The sequence below is a fragment of the Oncorhynchus masou genome, chromosome 1 (assembly GCF_036934945.1).
Source record: "Oncorhynchus masou masou isolate Uvic2021 chromosome 1, UVic_Omas_1.1, whole genome shotgun sequence".
Taxonomy (NCBI): domain Eukaryota; kingdom Metazoa; phylum Chordata; class Actinopteri; order Salmoniformes; family Salmonidae; genus Oncorhynchus; species Oncorhynchus masou.
In genome coordinates this window covers 72,491,599-72,515,001 of record NC_088212.1, presented here as the reverse complement: position 1 = coordinate 72,515,001, position 23,403 = coordinate 72,491,599, and positions in this window count along the sequence as shown.

Genomic DNA, 23,403 nt, shown 5'->3' with positions numbered 1-23,403 from the left:
AAAGATAGCCCTATTTGGTAAAAGACAATCTATATTATGTCAAGAAAGCTCAAATATGCAATGAGAAATGACAGTCCATCATTACATTAAGCCATGAAGGTCAGTCAATTCGGAAAATGTCAAGATCATTGAAAGTTTCTTCAAGTGGAGTCGTGAAAACCATCAAGCACTATGATGAAACTGGCTCTCATGAGGACCTCCACATGAAAGGAAGACCCAGAGTTGCCTCTGCTGCAGAGGATAAATTCATTAGAGTTACCAGCCTCAGAAATTGCAGCCAAAATAAATGCTTCACAGAGTTCAAGTAACAGACACATCTCAACATTAGCTGCTTAGTGGGACTATCATTTGTTTTTCAACAGGACAATGACCGAACACACAGCTCCTTGCTGTGTAACGGCTATTTGACCAAGAAGGAGAGTGATGGAGTGCTGCATCAGAAGACCTGGCCTTCACAATCATCCAACGTCAACTCAATTGAGATGGTTTGGGATGAGTTGGACCGCAGAGTGAAGGAAAAGCAGACAACAAATGTTCCTTAAATGTGGGAACTCCTTCAAGACTGTTGGAAAAGCATTCCAGGTGAAGCTGGTTGAGAGAATGCCACCAAGAGTGTGCTAAGCTGTCAACAAGGCAAAGGGTGGCTACTTTGAAGAATCAAAAAATATATATATATTTTGATTTGTTTAACACTTTTTTGGTTACTACATGATTCCATATGTGTTATTTCATAGTTGTGATGTCTTCACTATTATTCTACAATATAGAATTTTGTAAAAAATAAAGAAAACCCCTTGAATGAGTACTCTAGGTGCATCCAAACTTTTGACTGGTAATGTATCTATTTTTTTATTCAGAATTTTTAGGGGGTTCTTCAGCACCCTCAGCACCCCTACTTCCTGTGGCTATTCCTGGTGACACTCATGTGCACTGACACACTCAGTCACTCACTCAGCAATAATTTCAAAAACATTTCAATCCAATCAGTCCATCTAGTCTTTTCCTTCTCAATCCAGGAATATACATTTCCATTGTACTGTACAGCAGGGAGGAGAGAAACCTACGCCATAGGCTTAGATTAACAAAGATTGATCCTCTCCTGCCTTTTCCACTTCTGGTTTATAACAACACTACAGTGAAGATCTGTTGAACAAGGTGACAAGCACTTAAATGACCAGACAACCTTGCCGCGTCATCAGTCTCTTGGTCTCAGTCTCTTTGTCTCATTCATTATTCCTCCCACGTGTGTCCGTGATTGACTGTAACAGACCAAGTCTTGATAAATAGAACATGGTTAAAGAGATATTCAGAGACCCCCGGCAATGACAACCTTTTATTCCTTTTTTTTTCCATGTTCAAGGACTGCATATAAAGTAGTTGTAATATGGGAACTATGTAAAAAGCAGGATGTTTTGTACTTGTAGATTGGTTGAAATGGGTGATCAAATAAACCTAATGGCTCAATCGTCTGTGAGTAAAGTTGAGAACAAATGATGCAAGATCAAGTGGTCATTTGCAGAGCCGGAGGGCGAGCATTCTGATTGCCGCTTGCCGTCCTCGTTAATCAATTATCTCTGAAAAAGAATGACTGCATGACAACTGGAATATGGTCTGGGTTTAGCCAATAATGATGCATGCACATTAGCTTTGCGTTCAAGGGTTTAGCCTAATAACTGAGGCGCAGGAAGCATTTAATGTACAACTCCTTTCCATTGGGAGATGTTCTGAAGCATTGACTAGAACACAAGTGATTTACAATGATGCTAGTGTTAATCTTCCAGTGATTTACAATGATGATAGTGTTAATCTTCCAGTGATTTACAATGATGCTAGTGTTAATCTTCCAGTGATTTACAATGATGCTAGTGTTAATCTTCCAGTGATTTACAATGATGCTAGTGTTAATCTTCCAGTGATTTACAATGATGCTAGTGTTAATCTTCCAGTGATTTACAATGATGCTAGTGTTAATCTTCCAGTGATTTACAATGATGCTAGTGTTAATCTTCCAGTGATTTACAATGATGCTAGTGTTAATCTTCCAGTGATTTACAATGATGCTAGTGTTAATCTTCCAGTGATTTACAATGATGCTAGTGTTAATCTTCCAGTGATTTACAATGATGCTAGTGTTAATCTTCCAGTGATTTACAATGATGCTAGTGTTAATCTTCCAGTGATTTACAATGATGCTAGTGTTAATCTTCCAGTGATTTACAATGATGCTAGTGTTAATCTTCCAGTGATTTACAATGATGCTGGTGTTAATCTTCCAGTGATTTACAATGATGCTAGTGTTAATCTTCCAGTGATTTACAATGATGCTAGTGTTAATCTTCCAGTGATTTACAATGATGCTAGTGTTAATCTTCCAGTGATTTACAATGATGCTGGTGTTAATCTTCCAGTGATTTACAATGATGCTAGTGTTAATCTTCCAGTGATTTACAATGATGCTAGTGTTAATCTTCCAGTGATTTACAATGATGCTAGTGTTAATCTTCCAGTGATTTACAATGATGCTAGTGTTAATCTTCCAGTGATTTACAATGATGCTAGTGTTAATCTTCCAGTGATTTACAATGATGCTAGTGTTAATCTTCCAGTGATTTACAATGATGCTAGTGTTAATCTTCCAGTGATTTACAATGATGCTAGTGTTAATCTTCCAGTGATTTACAATGATGCTAGTGTTAATCTTCCAGTGATTTACAATGATGCTAGTGTTAATCTTCCAGTGATTTACAATGATGCTAGTGTTAATCTTCCAGTGATTTACAATGATGCTAGTGTTAATCTTCCAGTGATTTACAATGATGCTGGTGTTAATCTTCCAGTGATTTACAATGATGCTAGTGTTAATCTTCCAGTGATTTACAATGATGCTAGTGTTAATCTTCCAGTGATTTACAATGATGCTAGTGTTAATCTTCCAGTGATTTACAATGATGCTGGTGTTAATCTTCCAGTGATTTACAATGATGCTGGTGTTAATCTTCCAGTGATTTACAATGATGCTAGTGTTAATCTTCCAGTGATTTACAATGATGCTAGTGTTAATCTTCCAGTGATTTACAATGATGCTAGTGTTAATCTTCCAGTGATTTACAATGATGCTAGTGTTAATCTTCCAGTGATTTACAATGATGCTAGTGTTAATCTTCCAGTGATTTACAATGATGCTAGTGTTAATCTTCCAGTGATTTACAATGATGCTAGTGTTAATCTTCCAGTGATTTACAATGATGCTAGTGTTAATCTTCCAGTGATTTACAATGATGCTAGTGTTAATCTTCCAGTGATTTACAATGATGCTAGTGTTAATCTTCCAGTGATTTACAATGATGCTAGTGTTAATCTTCCAGTGATTTACAATGATGCTAGTGTTAATCTTCCAGTGATTTACAATGATGCTAGTGTTAATCTTCCAGTGATTTACAATGATGCTAGTGTTAATCTTCCAGTGATTTACAATGATGCTAGTGTTAATCTTCCAGTGATTTACAATGATGCTAGTGTTAATCTTCCAGTGATTTACAATGATGCTAGTGTTAATCTTCCAGTGATTTACAATGATGCTAGTGTTAATCTTCCAGTGATTTACAATGATGCTAGTGTTAATCTTCCAGTGATTTACAATGATGCTAGTGTTAATCTTCCAGTGATTTACAATGATGCTGGTGTTAATCTTCCAGTGATTTACAATGATGCTAGTGTTAATCTTCCAGTGATTTACAATGATGCTAGTGTTAATCTTCCAGTGATTTACAATGATGCTAGTGTTAATCGTCCAGTGATTTACTTTGATTACATCATATGTCCCTTATCTGAATGGGAGCCAACTATTTATATGTTTTGTCAATGATATAAATTCTCTCTCGAGCCACCTTTCTCTGCAATCAGAACCATGCATTCCATTAGGTCACCAGAACATTGTAGAGGTGATTGGTTGATTGAGTTGTCTCTCTCCCTCTGATTGGCTGTAAATGGCAGGTGGATACTTGGTAGCCTTGCCTCGTCTCTGTTTCTGTGTTAGACATCTTGTTGTTGTCATATTTGACAGCACCAGAACATTTTGGCTAAAGCCGAAACACATTGACATCTAGGCTAGATGCTCGGTGACCTTTGAGTGGGGCTGGAGCTGGAGGGCATATTTGGAGGAATAACTGTTTGAGTGCAAAGCCCAGCAGTTGTGGAATGATTACTCAAAGCTATCATTCTAAGTGTACCTTTTGTCTTGGTACTTTATAATGATGTAAAATGAGTATAGTGTCCCCTGTGTTAATGGTACTCTGGGAAGGAGGGGTGGATCTAAGGGGATATCATCATTCACTTCTGTGCACTGTGTTTGAGTAGCCTGCACCTTAAATCCATTTATAGGTTATATAATGCAAGAATATCCTTAAAGTGGAACTGACAGCATTTTAGCAACATTAAATCTTATTAAAATGTGTCCATATACTCCCCCAGGAAGAATATGACACATTGAGCACTTAGATATGGTTATTTTCATGTTTTCATAAATTCATAGAATGTTTGGAGTCTTTGCAGACCTGTGCGCCATAGCCAATCAGAGCTACAGTAGGCCTATATGCAAATAAGCCATTTGCCACACGGGCCTGCCATCATTCACTTTGAACTGAACTGTGTGTTTACAGGAATTAGTAACAGTGCGACTTCAGATCATTAGAACGAATTCGCCAAAAGCCATAAAATGCACCTGAAAGGATTTCTGCATATACAGTGGGGCAAAAAAGTATTTAGTCAGCCACCAATTGTCCAAGTTCTCCCACTTAAAAATATGAGAGAGGCCTGTAATTTTCATCATAGGTACACTTCAACTATGACAGACAAAAGGGGGGAAAATTTTCAGAAAATCACATTGTAGGATTTTTAATGAATTTATTTGCAAATTATGTTGGAAAATAAGTATTTGTTCACCTACAAACAAGAAAGATTTCTGTCTCTCACAGACATGTAACTTCTTCTTTAAGAGGCTCCTCTGTCCTCCACTCATTACCTGTATTAATGGCACTGTATGTATATACCATGGAAGTCTTCTTACATTTGGTAATTTCCTTGTCCTATTGATCAAACAACCATGAAAGGGTTTGCTATCGCTCCCTCAGTTGCTTATGCACATCAACAACAACAAGATCAACAACTAATGCAAGCCAGAGCAAAATGAGATAAAATCTAATGAGGGAACATTAGTTAAACCCTGGTTGGTCATCATAATTGGACTGATAAACGATGGAGAATAATAGCCATCTTGTCCTTCTGCAGCTTGCCTGCCAATGCATGCTTGTCCCAACCCAAGTTTTGAGAACTGAATGGGGAACTTGGCTGCCTGCACGCTCTTTTGATCAATGCCAAATACATTTAATTGACAACTAAGAGATATGCTAACTGTGGATAACAGTCATTCAAGTTCAGCATAGCTAGCTAGCTAGCAAAGTGATTCACATTTCTTGCTAGCTAACCAAATGACACATGAAACTTTTGCTGTAGTCACAGAAAATGCTATGGGGGGAGGGGGGGGAGTTGGTCACTTACCCACTCCTCCAATGACATGACATCCTCACAGCCTAAAGTTAGGCTCTGTGTTTTTAGCTTGCTAAATAAATGCCTAGCTACATAAATATATACGTTAGTCCAGGGGTGTCAAACTCAGTCAGCGCACGGGCCATATTGAAAAAAGGTAACAAATTCACAGGCCAAAAAATTATAAAAAAAGAGATACAAAGTATTTGTCCAGCTTTTGCTGCTATGCTTGAAGATGTGCATAATATGCTGTGACCCTAATCAAAAAGTATTTATTCACTCCAAATAACAAAAAACGTAACTTATAGGTTGTTATAACACTTAAACTATTAACATGTTTTTAATTGTTTTGCACTGCATGGATCACCGGTCCGGTTGAATGCAGCATTGCTGTATGGTGCACTCAAAATGTATTGTAGTTGAGTAGCCAGACTAGGCTACTGCTCAAATGTTACTATACTAGGCCCACATGTTTCTCCTTGGCATGGTGTTTTGTTGCAGGTTTAGTTTTTTGGCTATTCATTGTCAAGCTTTAAAAACTGAAGCCCAACATTTTAGTAGTCTAGCTAGGACTGTGGGATGTGTCTGTACACTTTCCCTACTCTGCATGCTGCTAACAGGACACATGAAAGCTGTGCTGCCATCCTGTTAGAAGGTAACAGATTATTTTATTACAATGGTTAAATTGGATTTTCATTGTGTTCAATGGTGTTATTTGCCCCCTAGTGGATGTTTCTGGTACTTAGAAAGACTACGCAAACAGGAAGTAGAGAATTTGTTCTGCACGCATAGAAGCAGCTACATACAACGCTACGGTGCAGGTCTTTCAATGTAGTGATTTCTTGCCACGCTTCAGCCTTGGAAAATATTTGTTTGTAAGTTCGATTCAAGCATTTAGCTAATGATGATAATTTTGTTATTGATAGAGTTGCTTACATATCAATGTTGGTTGCATTTACTCACAAATTGCAATGTCTTTAATGTATGTCGTTAGCTGTATTACTTTGCTCGTGCGTCATGCCAACGAATTGTAAAATATACAATACTGTAGTCTTGTTACTGTTTCTAGTGTAATATGCTTTGTTATTTTACATAGATGGTTGTACATTATTAGAGTAATGAAAGGAGCCAATTACCATATGAGTAACAATTAGCTATATGGTTTGACATCATGCCAGATGCATGGTACCTTAGCACGTGCTTTGTATTTATGCAACTTCAAATGTTTAATGTACAGCTACAGTATGTCGGTGTGAATTGAATACGAAAGTATATTATTTTCTGTATTTTGCAGTTTCACAACATAAACGTTTTCAATATATTCATTCAAGAAAAGTCACGCCTTGGGAGTTTTATTGAAGACCTAGTTGTTCGCTATCTGTCTCGTTTTGCCTGGGAACGCAACTCAAGGGCAGAATAAAAGCAGTGCAAGCGTATCAGGCTGTAATTTTATTAAGTAGATGATTCAACTCTTGACTCATTTATACTTGCTTGTGTGTCTTATTCGGCCCGCAGGCCTTGTGTTTAACACATGCGCTAGCCTACTTGCCACATTATAACTGACTTGTGATCTTTGCCCTTTGATTGTAATTGACATTCCCAGCCTGAGTAACTTAGTGACAGTCGTCCGTTTTTGTTCAAAATATTTAGTAATTAAAACTGAAACAGTGCCTCCCGAATGGGTGAAGGCAGCAATCAATGTACCATGTCAGCTGTGATTTACAACCTGATAGCAATATTTTTGACTACCAAGAAAGTGAATTATATTAATCATGCATTAAGCTGTATCCATCTAGTCTGACAATGCTTTACTGTAAATCATGGATTTTTTTGTCAAATAGAACCTGTTTTTAAAACCTCTTATAAAGTTGGTTTTTAAGCATAAACTGTGAATTACACATTACTGACTGATATTATGAGCGTGTGTTTGTTTCATATCTGCAAAGTAGTTAAAACGCTGTCAGTTCCACTTCAAGGTATGTTTTTCTACACCCTGTACTAATTCTCCTCTTGATCCCTTACCTCCTGCTATTCTTCCCATTGACACAGTAGAGACAAGAATCTTAATTACACCATTTTCTTAATGTGCTGAGTTGAATGTAATAATTACCACACTGTGTCCTAATAATCTGCCATTCTTTAGTAGAACATTGTAATACAGAGAGTGTGTTGTTGTTGTAATACATATTGGTAAAGCAGTGAAGAAGTATGACAAGGTTTCATGTATGATACGCGAGTTGTTGTTGACCATTGGTATAAAAAGGCAGGAGTTTGTGTGCACTGTTGCTTTTGACTCCTTCACTTAGTCACAACAGCTTATGTTCTTGCATGGTAATACCATAAAGCTTACCGTATGCTTCCCAATCGAAACAGTTTGCGCATATTACGACTTCGGTAGCCAAAGTCCTACGCCCCTTCATCAGTGATTGGTCAACAGTACTACTCCTAGTATGGGTGGGAACTATGGACGGGATTCTTCAATTAAGTGTTTGTTGTCATTCAACAAGACTAAGACCAAAAAAAATGTATTGCAGATATTGTGATTTATCTTAGATTAATTTGGCTTATATTGAGGAAGTGTTACTGGGTATGTTGTTGCTACAGTAGCTCAAGAGGGACAAACAAGTCATTGCCAATTTTTTCTCGTTTTTCAAGCAAAGGTCTACAGGGAGTATGCGAGCACAGATTTATTTCGCCTAACTGAGTTCAGATAGGCTCAGTTTGCTTCTATGTACAGTAGGTGGACACCTTTAGACTCAGTAGTCAGATCTGATCGTTCAAAGTATTTATTTTATTTAACCGGGAGTCATATGTTTTTACTTATGTCACCGTCTGGATGCCTCCTTTGATATCAGACAATGTAACTTTTTCTGAATTCAGAAACCATAAACAAATGTTTATTTTTTTCTGTTGTTTGATACAATCACAACTTTTATTGCAGTGTCAAAATAGTATCAAAAGATTTTACCTTAACATTCTTGCAGCCAATGTAGGACGTCCATGAGCGGGCGACAATATTTTACCAAGGTTTTTCAGCACATAGCTTTGACCTACTACAGTAGCTATGTTGGTCTATCGTACTTCAAACAATGTGTATGCAGGTTGATTTAGATTCAAACCTTCTCTAACAGCCTAAGTCATACTCTTAAAGGAGGTTCTCCCACAATAATATGATTTGTACCGCATACAAGTTAAAGAATTGGATTATCCACACACTACCCTAATCCCATTCCACTACCTTTTCAAGCTTTTTTATTATATGAAAACAAGCTTTTCTTTAACACTTTTACATGCTGAGCAAGTTGTTTTGTCTGGTAGTAATGTGGTGCCTTCCTGTAGTTCCTTAAACTTTTTTATTTAGCTATTTAGCTATTTACATGTAATTGAGATTTTTTTTTGTTCAGTAGATGCCCAGCATATTGGACACAGTCACTCATATGTAGAGGTCTATAGAGCCTGTCTCCATTCCTGATTGACTTAAGCTCTTGCAAACATGGTCCTATTTCATCAGTTGATGTGCTGCTCAATGCACAGTTCATTCCCTCTGTCAAATGAGTATGTATCTTAAAGTTGTGTGTGTTTGTATATTTCTTTGCAATAAAGATGGTGACGCTACAATAATTCACATTTACAATAGGCCTATATCTAAACATATATACATCCTAATTATACAGTATATATACTGAGTCTACAAAACATGATCACCTGCTCTTTCCATGATATAGATTGACCAAGTGATTCTAGGTGGAAGCTATGATCCCTTATTGATATCACTTGTTAAATCCACTTCAATCAGTGTAGATGAAGGGGAGGAGACAGGTTAAAGAAAGTTAAAGATTTTTAAGCCTTGAGACAATTGAGATATGGATTGTGTATGTGTGCCATTCAGAGGGTGAACGGGTATGGTAGTAGGTGCCAGGCGCACCGGTTTGGGTCAAGAACATCAAGAACGTCAACACACGGTTTTTCACTCCCAACAGTTTCCCATGTGTCTCAATGGTCCACCAAGGACATCAAGCCAACTTGACACAACTGTGGGAAGCATTGGAGTCAACATGTGCCAGCATCCCTGTGGGGTATACTGTATATGTACTGTATATACATTAGATCATCATAGCTACTTTAGTAGGTCAAAGCTTTGTGCTGGAAAACCTTGTTAGGGCAGGGGTGGAGTAGGTACTATGGTACTCATGGAGCTCTTTTTCAGATTAAGACCAATGCACTTAAAACAGTTTTTGGTTTTTCATTTCCATGGTTTATACACTGGAAGGTGATAATACAAAATTATACAAATTTCCACATTCAAAAGGTGTCGTTCGAAAAAGTAATTTGCTCTTCAAATTCTGAAAAACAAAATGTTGTGTTTTGCCTCGCATCATTTATTGTCCAGGGCCTGGATTCACAAAAGCATCTTAAGGCCAAGTTCATCGTTAGAACCATCGTTACATATCAGAGCTGTTTCCCAAAACCATCGTTAATAAAGCTGCACTTGAAAACACTAATTTACCGACTGCCTCAGACCACTCGAAGAACAGCTAACTGGGTCGTCAGATGCTTTTTGCCATTCCGTGTCACTTTATACACAGAAGATCTCCGCTAAACATAGAATGAAGATGTTTGTCTGTCTCTCTGTGACCGCTGATAACGTCAGAATGAAATTGACTACAATATAATGTACCGACCGGCGCAACTATAATGAATGTCTGCCTCCGGTTCTGCTGGTTCTTCTGGTCCAGTGTGCTGAAATAGTAGCCAACCCTCTGGTCACATTTTATTACTGTGGTTCTGTTGGGGTCGTCAGGTCTCCTCTAACACATCTGAGGAGAAAGGCGGCAGTATAACGGTTATTGTTCCTCTCCGTCTCAGCCCTGTATCCCCTCTGTCATTCTTAATGTGACAGCCCAGATGATAAAAGAAAAGAGTGGCTGTCACTGTACCATTCTGCCTGTCGAGAACTGGGGACATTAATGATTGGTTTCATCCATCACTATTGGTGGCAGTGTGTGTCTCAATGGAGTCACTCAATTCCTCAACTCTTGTGGGTGTTTACCTGTGTCCCTCTCTTTGTACATTAGGTGAGGTGAGTTTCCCTTAGTGTTGTGAAGTGCTTGGGACCACAAACCCTGACCGTATGTAACTACACTCATTTGTTCTGATGGAAATGCTACTAGATTCCCTCACTCTCAACCCCTTCAGTCTAATATAATTATAGCCTTGTTTTCTCTGAGATTCTGATAATAGTGCTGAGAATATTGTGTGTGTGTGGGTGTGCGTGTGTGTGTGCGTGTGTGTGTGGATGATTTTAGTCTCAGAGGTAAAAGTCTCTAGCTTTTTGTGCCCATTAGCTGTGCTCAGTAAGACAATGAGCTGAAGTAGGGATGCACCCCTACCAGCATGGTGCGGCGTGACGTGGCACGGACCATAGAGGTGTCTAATCACCTTTTCAGAGATGCAATTTATCAACTATCTTTGTGGGAGGGAGGCCTATCTGACTCAATGAGGTTCAAGGAGCAGTTCGGCTGTGAATGGTGGGAGACTTGTCTGTGTGTGAAATCTTAATTAAAACCCTCACAGGGAGATGTAGGTGGAGGGAGGTGTGTGTGTGTTTTATTTTCTATTACCACCGATGAAAATAGACAATTATTGCCGGCATGAAGGCCGTGGCACATAGTGCGGATAAACAATTGATCATGGATGTATTCTTGTTTGTGTGTGTGTACTTTTTGTGCGTGTGTGTGCATTTGTATGTTTGTGTGTGTATGTTATAGCAATAGCTTCCTTATCTCCTATAAAGATAGAGTCATCATTTGTCACAGAGTCACGTTCCCAGCAGCAGGATGCCTTAGTGTTCTCTTAATGAAGAGTGTCCCTCTCCCACTGTGACCAGACCACCTGGCACAGTCCTGTAGTCAACAAGAGACCAGTTAATGAACTGCATCTTCTGCCTTGTGGATTGCAATGTCCTGATGACTATGAGGATTGGGCCATCATGACCTATACTGTAAACTTTTTCCTGACCTGTGACCTGACCAGGAAGTACTCCTGGCACTAGTCATAACAGGTTAATGTCATGCAAATGAAACGGTCATGCTGATCAGGTAAAATGTATCTCTGTCCCCATGGAGACCCCCTTCTCCCCTGCTTTCCCGCCACAAAGTTCATTAACTGGCCTTTCAGGTATTCATAGCAGCAACTTTTTCTCCCCCGGCCACATTGATGTTTACCTCATATGTCTCCTCATGTGAAGATAATCAAATTATTCATGGACCCTGCCAAGGACTTCATGATTATTAATTTTATTATTCAGCACAGGCTGCTGCCACAAGCATGGACCAGAGTATTGTAGTCAAGAGAGTAAAGCGAGAGAGGAGAGAAGAATGCACATATTACATTTGCATGACTGAGAACAGGTAGGCCTATCAGCTAATTACTATTACTCTCTCATTTAACTGACTAGGCTACTCGTATACATTTCTAAATTTGTGAAAAGGTATTAATTATCATCTTATCTCATACATTTCCATCATGTCATTCTCAACATATCCCTAACCACAGCAAGATACAATGTTTCCCTTTGTTTTCACACTCTGTGTCATTGGAGTCCTATGTCGCCATGACTACCACATGCTAGCTTGACTGCAGCTAACGTTAGCCGACCTTCGCTTCTATGCTAACTGACTTAAATTAATTAAACTATTAAAATATCCTAAAAAAATAACAACAATAATATCATTACACTCTGCTTAACTTGTTGTTTCATATCCTATGCTTTATAACTCGCTCACCATGAAGATATTTTTTTTATCTGGTGCTTCTCTCCTTAGTTGGCTCTTTCATTCATCTGACTCACTGACTAGGCAGGCTAGCACGAATGAGAGCGCGTGAAGCAAACACTAAAGCATGGGTTCCCAACTTTTTTGGCCCCATTCTGATATCTGAAAATTCTAAGGACCCCAACCATGTGAAAAATATATATAATTACGAGCCAATGTTTGCCTTTTTATTTGGGGCTATGGCAGTCAATTTTAAAACATTGTAACAGTATTTCTGACTCACCATCACATACTTCTAATGTGTGGCTATGACAGTCAAGTGGAAATTAGTCTTACATAACGTCTCTTATCTCACCATCGCTAATGAGATGGTCTCAAAGCACCTCATCTCTGCTGTCAAATCCAACCTGAATCGATATTTGGTTTTAATGCAGTCTAGATCACTGAATGCAGCTTCACGCAGATATGAGCTGGCGAAGGGTACCTAATCTCCTCCATAGTGACCTGTGAATGCAGTATGTCTGCAGCATTCGGTCACATGACAGCTCGATCAGCTGTTCGATTTCACCTAACGGCATGTCAACTGAGACAGGATCACAGTCAAATCAGATTGGGAAGTAGGTCCCAAAGTGCTCTTCCAAGTGTTGGAGGTGACCATTCATCACTTGTGTGGGACACTTATTGATGTGGTTTTCATGCACAGCCAAGGGAATGGGGCATGGTTCACTTTTGAAAGACTTTCACTCCAAAAATAATTATTTCCTCTTAATCCACTGATCACTCATCTGTATAATGTATTTCCCAGCATGCTTGCATTCAGTGTGTTCAGTTTCCCAAATATGTCTGTTACATTGGCAAGGAGACACATTATAATATATTTTTTTACATCCATTGTGAGTGACAACAGTTCCTCTCAATGCAAAAAATATTTCCAACACTCCCTCTGTCATGCTCTGATCCCATATCTCCACATAGTTTTGCGAACAGGCGTGAGTGAGCGCAGCTGATGTGGTTTGATGTAGTTTACAATCAAAGTTAACTGCTGCAGTATATCTCAGAGTTCTGTGCTCAGCTTGTTTGCCGCCAGTTGCTCTCGGTGTATTATACAATGCATCCATATGGCATAGGGAGACATATTCATAACTACTATATAGTACAGAGGCCTGCCCACCGTCCCGCCACAGATGGGACCCCATCTGTACAAAAGCCCACCATTCAATCCCATGGAATCTGTTTTTCGTCAATATAGCCACGCAGCACATCCCATGTGTCGTTTCATGCTTGGGAATCATGAGACAGAACAGTATGTCCTCGTGAATAGCATCCCACAACATGTATAGCGAACAAAATGCATAGGCATCTCAGCCTTCACAACTAACGTCCATTTGGAGAGCATAAACTGGTGAGTTTCTGAGTCGTTCAGTCAGTTCTCTTGATTGCTAGCAAAAGCATACATTCTTTGTTTATCAGTGTTATCTGACAAAGCTATTACAAAATGCCAAAGAGTAGCCTACCATATATCCCACATTCTCCCAATCACCTACATTTCTGGTTGGCAACACAAGGAACCCAAACATTAGCAAAAAAAACTGTACTATTAATACAGAAAGTATTACACCTTTTTGACAGCAAGTATTTATCTTTTTCTTTGATGTTACAGACAAACGAAACTGAAAGTGCGAACCACTGCTTTTACCAGGGCAAGGTGACCGGAAACATGACCGAATACAAACAGTGTAGCTATTCCCTCCGCAAGGCAATCAAACAAGCTAAGCGTCAGTATAGAGACAAAGTAGAGTTGTAATTCAATGGCTCAGACACAATAAGTATGTGGCAGGGTCTACAGTCAATCACGGATTACAAAAAGAAAACCAGCCCCATCGCGGGCCAGGATGTCTTGCTCCCAGACAGATGAAATAACTTCTTTGAGGACAATACAGCGCCACTGACACGGCCCGCTACCAAAACCTGTGGACTCTCCTTCACTGCAGCCAACAGTGAGTAAAACATTTAAACGTGTTAACACTCGCAAGGCTGCAGGCCCAGACGGTATCCCCAGCCGCGCCCTCAGAGCATGCGCAGACCAGCTGGCTGGTGTGTTTACGGACATATTCAATCAATCCTTATCCCAGTCTGTTGTTCCCACATGTTTCAAGAGGGCCACCATTGTTCCCGTTCCCAAGAAAGCTAAGGTAACTGAGCTAAACGACTACCGCCCCGCCCCGTAGCACTCACTTCCGTCATCATGAAGTGCTTTGAGAGACTAGTCAAGGACCATATCACCTCCACCCTACCTGACACCCTAGACCCACTCCAATTTGCTTACCACCCCAATAGGTCCACAGACGACGCAATCACAACCACACTGCCCTAACCCATCTGGACAAGAGGAATACCTATGTGAGAATGCTGGTCATCGACTACAGCTCAGCATTTAACACCATAGTACCCTCCAAACTCATCATCAAGCTCGAGACCCTGGGTCACGACCCCGCCCTGTGCAACTGGGTACTGGACTTCCTGACGGGCCGCCCCCAGGTGGTGAGGCTAGGTAACAACATCTCCACCCCGCTGATCCTCAACAATGGGGCCTCACAAGGGTGTGTTCTGAGCCCTCTCCTGTACTCCCTGTTCACCCACGACTGCATGGCCATGCACGACTCCAACTCAATCATCAAGTTTGCGGACGACACTACAGTGGTAGGCTTGATTACCAACAACGACGAGACGGCCTACAGGGAGGAGGTGAGGGCCATCGGAGAGTGGTGTCAGGACAATAACCTCACAGTCAACATCAACAAAACAAAGAAGATGATTGTGGACTTCAGAAAACAGCAGAGGGAGCACCCCCCCTATCCAAATCGACGGGACAGTAGTGGAGAGGGTAGTAAGTTTTAAGTTCTTCGGCGTACACATCACGGACAAACTGAATTGGTCCACCCACACAGACAGCGTCGTGAAGAATGCGCAGCAGCGCCTCTTCAACCTCAGGAGGCTGAAGAAATTCGGCTTGTCACCAAAAGCACTCACAAACTTCTACAGATGCACAATCGAGAGCATCCTGTCGGGCTGTATCACCTCCTGGTACGGCAACTGCTCCGCCCACAACCGTAAGGCTCTCCAGAGGGTAGTGAGATCTGCACAAAACATCACCGGGGGCAAACTACCTGCCCTCCAGGACACCTACACCACCCGATGTTACAGGAAGGCCATAAAGATCATCAAGGACAACAACCACCCGAGCCACTGCCTGTTCACCTCGCTATCATCCAGAAGGCGAGATCAGTACAGGTGCATCAAAGCAGGGACCGAGAGACTGAAAAACAGCTTCTATCTCAAGGCCATCAGACTGTTAAACAGCCACCACTAACATTGAGTGGCTGCTGCCAACATACTGACTCAACTCACTTTAATTATGGAAATGTATGTAAAAAATGTATCACTAGCCACTTTAAACAACGCCACTTAATATAATGTTTACATACCCTACATTACTCATCTCATATGTATATACTGTACTCGATACCATCTACTGCATCTTGCCTATGCCGTTCTGTACCATCACTCATTCATTTATGTTTAAGTGCATAGTCTTTATCCCTTTACACTTGTGTGAGGAAGGTAGTAGTTGTGGAATTGTTAGGTTAGATTACTTGTTAGATATTACTGCATTGTCGGAACAAGGAGCACAAGCATTTCGCTACACTCGCATTAACATCTGCTAACCATGTGTATGTGACAAATAAAAATGTATTTGATATAAATGCATCAATATCATACCAACCAACCACTTTTGACCATCAAAGGTTTATTTATTTAATGTATTATACTGCCATTGTACCATAGTAACGCACAATTAATAAAGATGGTACCAGTTATTATAATTGTGCATTAGAATGTACCATGCTAGAATGGTAGAATGTACCATGCAGTTTTAAACCATGCTATTTCCATGATCCACACATTTTCCATGGTACAAATGATGCAATACCATGGTCATATTTAGTAACATCATACTTCAAGACTAAAAACATGGTACATTTCCATGATTCCGACTATACCATGGTATATGTGAAAGTTACATAGTAGTACCATATGAAAGTAGCATAGTAGCACTAGCGTTCTGTCTCCTAGAGATGAACGTGCTTTGGTGCAGAAAGTGCAAATCAACCCCATAACAACAGCAAAGGACCTTGTGAAGATGCTGGAGGAAACAGGTACAAAAGTATCTATATCCACAGTAAAAACCAGTCCAATTTCGACATAACCTGAAAGGCTGCTCAGCAAGGAAGAAGCCACTGCTCCGAAACCGCCATAAAAGTCAGATTACGGGTTACAACTGCACATGGGGACAAAGATCCTACTTTTTGGAGAAATGCTTTCTGGTTCTTTGTTTTTGGCCGGGTATGATTCTCAATCATGGACAGCTGTCTATCGTTGTCTCTGATTGGGAATCATACTTGGGCAGCCTTTTTTCCTTTTCTCATTTGTGGGTTGTTGTCTTCATTTAATGCATGTATAGCCTTACGGAGCTTCACGTTCGTATTTGTTGTTTATTGTTTTGTTGGCGACATTTAAAAATAAAGGGAAAATGTATGCTCACCACGCTGCACCTTGGTTCGGTCATTTTCAAACGACGTTCGTGACACATTGTGCTCGCATTAGGTTCAGATCTGACAGGATCGGCATTGTGTTCGGAATTTGACATAGTCTGGATGCAATCAGGCCACTGAATATGCATAAGCAATGTAAAGAGTTGGGAATAGTACATTCTACCCAAATTACTTTCATAATAACAGAGAACAAATGTGAAATTACATGAATATCGGTGATGGAACATATTCCCTTTTGCTTATGTGATGAACCACTAAGGGGATATAGATATTTACCCTAAACCATGTGTGACCTCTCACCTCTCTGGCTGTAGAAGTGTTCTTACTAACCAGTGCCTCAACAGCTCTCAGACTGAGCTTCACCTCACTGGGTCCTCAGAGGAAAGGAAGGCCGGGGAGAGATGGAGGGTTAGAAGGATGAATGGATCAATCAATGTCCTTCTCCCACCCATGGAGAGACCTATATACTGTATCTTACCCTCCAGACAGTCTCAGAGGTAGCGAGGCGGGGTGGCTTGGCTCATCTCCTGGTCAGCTGACATATCGTAACGGGTGAGTGAATCACCACTGGTTCATACACACACAGAACAGTTAATACAACACTACTGTTGAGAGAAAAAGTAATTGCTTAGTTTTGTAGGCAGTAACTCTGCCATGGTTATTTGGAAAAAGCCTATGTGTCATGACTTCCCCCGAAGTTGGCTCTCCTGCCTGTTCGAGCGGTGCTCGGCGGTCGTCGTCACCGTCCTACTAGCCACTACCGATCCCTTTTTCGTTTGTCTGTTGGTTTTGTCTTATTAGTTTCACCTGTGTGTATTTTAGTTTAATTAACGTCCTTATATGTAGTAGGTTGTCCCGCCCTTGTTTTGTGCGGGATTGTTATTTGTATTCATGTCAGTTGGTGTAGTGCTTGTGTTTTATTCTCCGGTCTGTCTTTGATCCTGTGTTGGATTGTTCACCCTGTGTGTTGGGTTGACCGTGTTTTTTGTGCGCCGGAGAATAAACTGTCGTATCACTAATCTGCTCTCTGCGCCTGATTCCACCCACCTTGATAATACGTGACAGAATCCCGCACCGGACCATGGAATCAGCAGGAGCAGCCGCGTCTCCTCTCCCATCGATGGAAGAGAGGGTCCTCCATCACACCAGCGTGCTTCACCGGATTGGTTCTGCCATGGACCAAATGATGGAGAGGATGGATCGATGGGAGAGGAGTGGCCTCCCCACCTCATCTCTAGCACCCCCTTCTCCAGCACCTCCTGTTCCTGCGACCACATCTGGCTCCGGGGCTCTTCGGCTGACACTCCCACGGGAGTATGACGGCTCGGCGGCTGGGTGCCAGGGTTTCCTCCTTCAACTGGAACTATACCTGTCTACCGTGCATCCTGCTCCCTCCGGAGATGAGAGCGTGAGCGCCCTCGTCTCCTGCTTGACTAGGCGAGCCCTCGATTGGGCCAACGCAGTGTGGAATGGTCCGGACTCGGCGAAGGATAATTACCCAGAGTTCACCCGCCGATTCCGAGCTGTTTTTGACCATCCATCAGAGGGTCGGGTGGCGGGTGAACGGCTGTTCCACCTGTGTCAGGAGACGAGGAGTGTACAGGACTTTGCTCTGGAGTTCAGGACCTTGGCCGCAGGAGCAGGATGGAACGACAGAGCCTTGATCGATCATTTCAGATGCAGTCTCAGGGAGGACGTCCGCAGGGAGCTGGCATGTCGGGACACCACATTCACACTGGATGAACTCATCGACTTGGCTATCCGTCTCGACAACCTGCTGGCTGCCCGCGGGCGTTCGGATCAGGCCCTGTCATTTCCCCTTCCCAGCCCCCTGCCCCTATCCCTATGGAATTAGGAGGGGCGGCTTTGAGGGGGACCGGAGTACGAGTGTCCTCCTGTACCAGTTGTGGTCGACGAGGGCACACGTCCGACCGGTGCTGGAGGAACTCGTCTGGGAGTCCCCGTGCACTCCTTAGATAGCCGACCATTAGGGTCAGGAGTAATTAGGGAGGCTACGGTGCCGCTGGACATGGTAACGCAGGGGGATCATAAGGAGCAGATTAGTCTGTTCCTTATAGATTCACCTGTGTTTCCAGTGGTGTTGGGGGGTCCCTGGTTAGCTCAACACAACCCGGTGATTTCCTGGCGACAGGGGGCTTTTAAGGGGTGGTCAGAGGAGTGTTCAGGTAGGTGTATAGGAGTTGCCGTTGGTGCGACTACGGTGGAGAGTCCAGACCATGTTTCCACCGTGCGCATTCCCTCTGAATATGCCGATTTGGCTATCGCCTTCAGTAAAAGGAAGGCGACCCAATTACCACCTCATCGTCGAGAGGACTGCGCGATAAACCTTCTGGAGAACTCTGCACTTCCTAGGAGTCATGTGTATCCATTGTCCCAGGAGGAGACAGTTGCGATGGAAACATATGTTTCTGAATCGCTGGGACAGGGGTACATTCAGCCCTCCGCATCACCCGTCTCCTCGAGCTTCTTTTTTGTGAAGAAGAAGGATGGAGGTCTGCGTCTGTGCATTGATTATAGAGGTCTAAATTCCATCACAGTGAGGTTTAGTTACCCACTACCTCTCATCGCTACGGCGGTGGAATCATTTCACGGGGCACGATTCTTCACAAAACTAGACCTGAGGAGCGCGTATAATCTGGTGCATATCCGGGGAGGAGATGAGTGGAAAATCGCATTTAGTACTACATCTGGTCATTATGAGTACCGCGTCATGCCATACGGGATTTTGGATAAGTGCCAAAAATATAGTTTGTGGAAGACACAGGTTTAGGAGATCTTATATGTTTTTTGAGAAAATCTTCAGAATTAAAAATAAAATATTCATAAAAGAATTTACAGTATGTAACCAAAAAAAGGCTTCATACTGGTCATGTTAAGTGACTGATATTATCTCATACAACAAAATGTAGAAGCTCTCGTAAGCCAGTGTGTAATGGTTTTCTTCTGGGGAAAGAGAGGCGGACCAAAATGCAGCGTCGTTAGTTTTGTACATCTTTAATAAAGATGAAAGTACAACAATCTACAAAACAAGAAACGTGAAAAAACCAAAACAGTCCTATCTGGTGCCACAAACACAAAGACAGGAACAATCACCCACAAAACCCAACACAAAACAGGCTACCTAAATATGGTTCCCAATCAGAGACAATGACTAACACCTGCCTCTGATTGAGAACCATATCAGGCCAAACATAGAAATAGACAAACCAGACACACAACATAGAATGCCCACCCAGCTCATGTCCTGACCAACACTAAAACAAGGAAAACTCACACGAACGATGGTCAGAACGTGACAGTACACCCCCGCCCCCCAAGGTGCGGACTCCGAACGCACAACCTAAACCTATAGGGGAGGGTCTGGGTGGGCATCTGCCCACGGTGGCGGCTCTGGCGCTGGATGTGGACCCCACTCCATAATTGTCTTAGTCTACCTCCTTAGCGTCCCTTGAGTGGCGACCCTCGCTGCTAACCTTGGCCTAGGAACCCTAACAACGGGCCCCACTGGACTGAAGGGCAGCTCCGGACTGAGGTAGCTCAGGACTGAGAAGAAGCTCAGGCAGGTTGATGAATCTGGCAGATCCTGGCTGGCTGGTGGTTCCGGCAGATCCTGGCTGACTGGCAGTTCTGGCAGATCCTGGCTGACTGGTGGTTCTGGCAGATCCTGGCTGAATGGCGGGTCCTGGCTGACTGGCGGATATGGAAGATCCTGGCTGACTGGCGGATCCTGGCAGACTGGCAGTTCTGGCAGATACTGGCTGACTGGCGGATCCTGGCTGAATGGCGGATCCTGGCTAACTGACGGCTCTGGCAGATCCTGGCTGACTGGCAGTTCTGGCAGATCCTGGCTGACTGGTGGATCCTGGCTGACTGGCGGATCCTGGCTGACTGGTGGATCTAACTGATCCTGGCAGACTGGCGGCTCTGGTGGATCCTGGCAGACTGGTGGCTTTGATGGCGCTGGGCAGACGGGTAGCTCAGGCGGCACTGGGCAGACTGGCGGCACTGGGGGCTCCTGGCTGACTGGCGGCACTGGCGGCTCCGGGCAGACTGGCGGCACTGGCAGCGCTGGGCAGACTGGCGGCGCTGGGCAGACTGGCGGCACTGGCGACGCTGGAGAGGAAGGCTCTGGAAGTGCTGGACTGAGAAGCTCTGGCACATCTGGACTGATGGGCTCTGGCGCCTCTGGACTGAGGGGTGGAAACTCTGGTAGCGCCGGACAGGCGGGAGCACCTGTGTTGATGGGACGGAGAGACAGCCTGGTGCGGGGTGCCGGCACTGGTGGTACCGGGCTGGGGAAACACACCTCAGGGCGATCAGTTAATCTCATAATTTTGACAGCACTGACATTGCGGTAGTTTGCAACAGTTAGACTGGCGGCTGACGGGAAATATTGACATGTTATATTTAGTTCAACATTGGGAATCGCATATATAGCGTTTTGCAGTATCAACTCCTAAAATGTATTTTATGTATTAACATCAGCTATGCAAATACCCAACGGTTTCATGACATACCTTGTGTAACAGCAGAACAACACATGTTGATCTTTGGAAAAAAAATCAAAAAGCTCTAATGAACCTTGGTATGGCAACATATGGTAAAACTGTTCTGTTGATATTATCCTACCATGACTACTAAAAGGGTGTTTAACAGTTATGCCACTGGTATGACAATAATATCACTAGCTAGCTATTACAGTTTCCACTCAGCAATAAAGTGAAGTGCATCACAGCCTAACAAAACTCTGGCAAGGAGAAGGAATAGTTCTGTCATCTTTGAACTGCATTTGCCACACACACACACACACACACACACACACACACACACACACACACACACACACACACACACACACACACACACACACACACACACACACACACACACACACACACACACACACACACACACACACACACACACACACGAGAGCCAGGGAGAAGCAAAAGAGGGAGGGGCAGAGAGAGGGGGTGAAGGTTTAAACTAAAGGCTGGTTGACTAGCTACCTGGCTGATCAAATGTATCACAACGTACAATTCTGACTTGGATGGTCATTCAAGGTTAATTCTCCACTGTGAACTAGGAGCTTTCAAAATGTACACAAAGTGTAAATAGCATCATTTTGGTCATAAAGAAAGTGTTTTCCAAAATTGTGATTTGCTAGATTTAGCCAGTTCTGATGCTCCTGCATCCTTGGATATTTTAGGGTTGGGTTTTGATTTCAATCATGCCCAGTCATGACCACATTACCACTAACACGGGATGGTAACGCCTAGGGAGAATTGTCATGTACGGAGAAACAGCTGTGCTGATTGCACTCTATCCAATCGTAGCAGCAGAATCAATCTAGACAGTGAGACAGACCTGCCTATTAATCAGCACCTCGGATTTGTTTACATGAGACAACACATCGCCAATGTTATGTTGAAAGAACACTTGACCCCTAAGCCCTGTATCGAGTGGCCACTTACTGATGTGTTTGATATAGCAATCACTCGAGTCTGATACTGTTTTGAGTTAAATTTGAATTAAGACAATGTACCACTTGTCAATGTTCAACAATTTTCAACCCATTTGCGAGCATCTTGTGTCTCGCCGTGACCTGTTTTGTAGCCTGATTTGCTAAGAAACACTGCCAGAGAGACGCACACTCCAGTAATAGATGGTGATAAAGTTTTAAAAACAAAACACTATCGCTCTACTCCAGCATAAGCAAAGCACCGAAGCATGTACCCACTCACCAGTGACTTGATAAAAATGATTTAGCTAACATAACTAGCCTGTTCTTGCCTAGCTCTTGTGATTTTGGGCACTGACAAACAGCGTCCTTTATTAATTATCCTTTACTTATGATAATTTGACAGCTTGCTGAATCTGATGTTGTAGACTTGTTCTCAGAAGTCTACACACTATTTCTAAGCAATTGGTTCAGCGAAGCGCAGCAGCAGCTGACTTGATAATGTATGCACTGACTAGTTTTCATGCACTTTTTCATAACTTCAGAAAAACTGCTCTTTCAATCAGAAAACACCTTAGCTAGATGTAAAATTGCAAATAATGTCAACATTTACAGTGCCTTGCAAAAGTATTAACCCCCCTTGGCGTATATCCTATTTTGTGGCATTAACACCTGTAATTTAAATGGATTTGATTTGGATTTCATGTAATGGACATACACAAAATAGTTCAAATTGATGAAGTGAAACAAAGCAAATAAAAAAGTGGTGCGTGCACATGTATTCACCCCCTTTGCTATGAAGACCCTAAATAAGATCTGGTGCAACCAATTACCTTCATAAGTCACATAATTAATTAAATAAAGTCTACCTGTCTGCAATCTAAGTGTCACATGATCTGTCACATGATCTCAGTATATATACACATGTTCTGAAAGGCCCCAGAGTCTGTAACACCACTCAGCAAGGGGCACCACCAAGCAAGTGGCACCA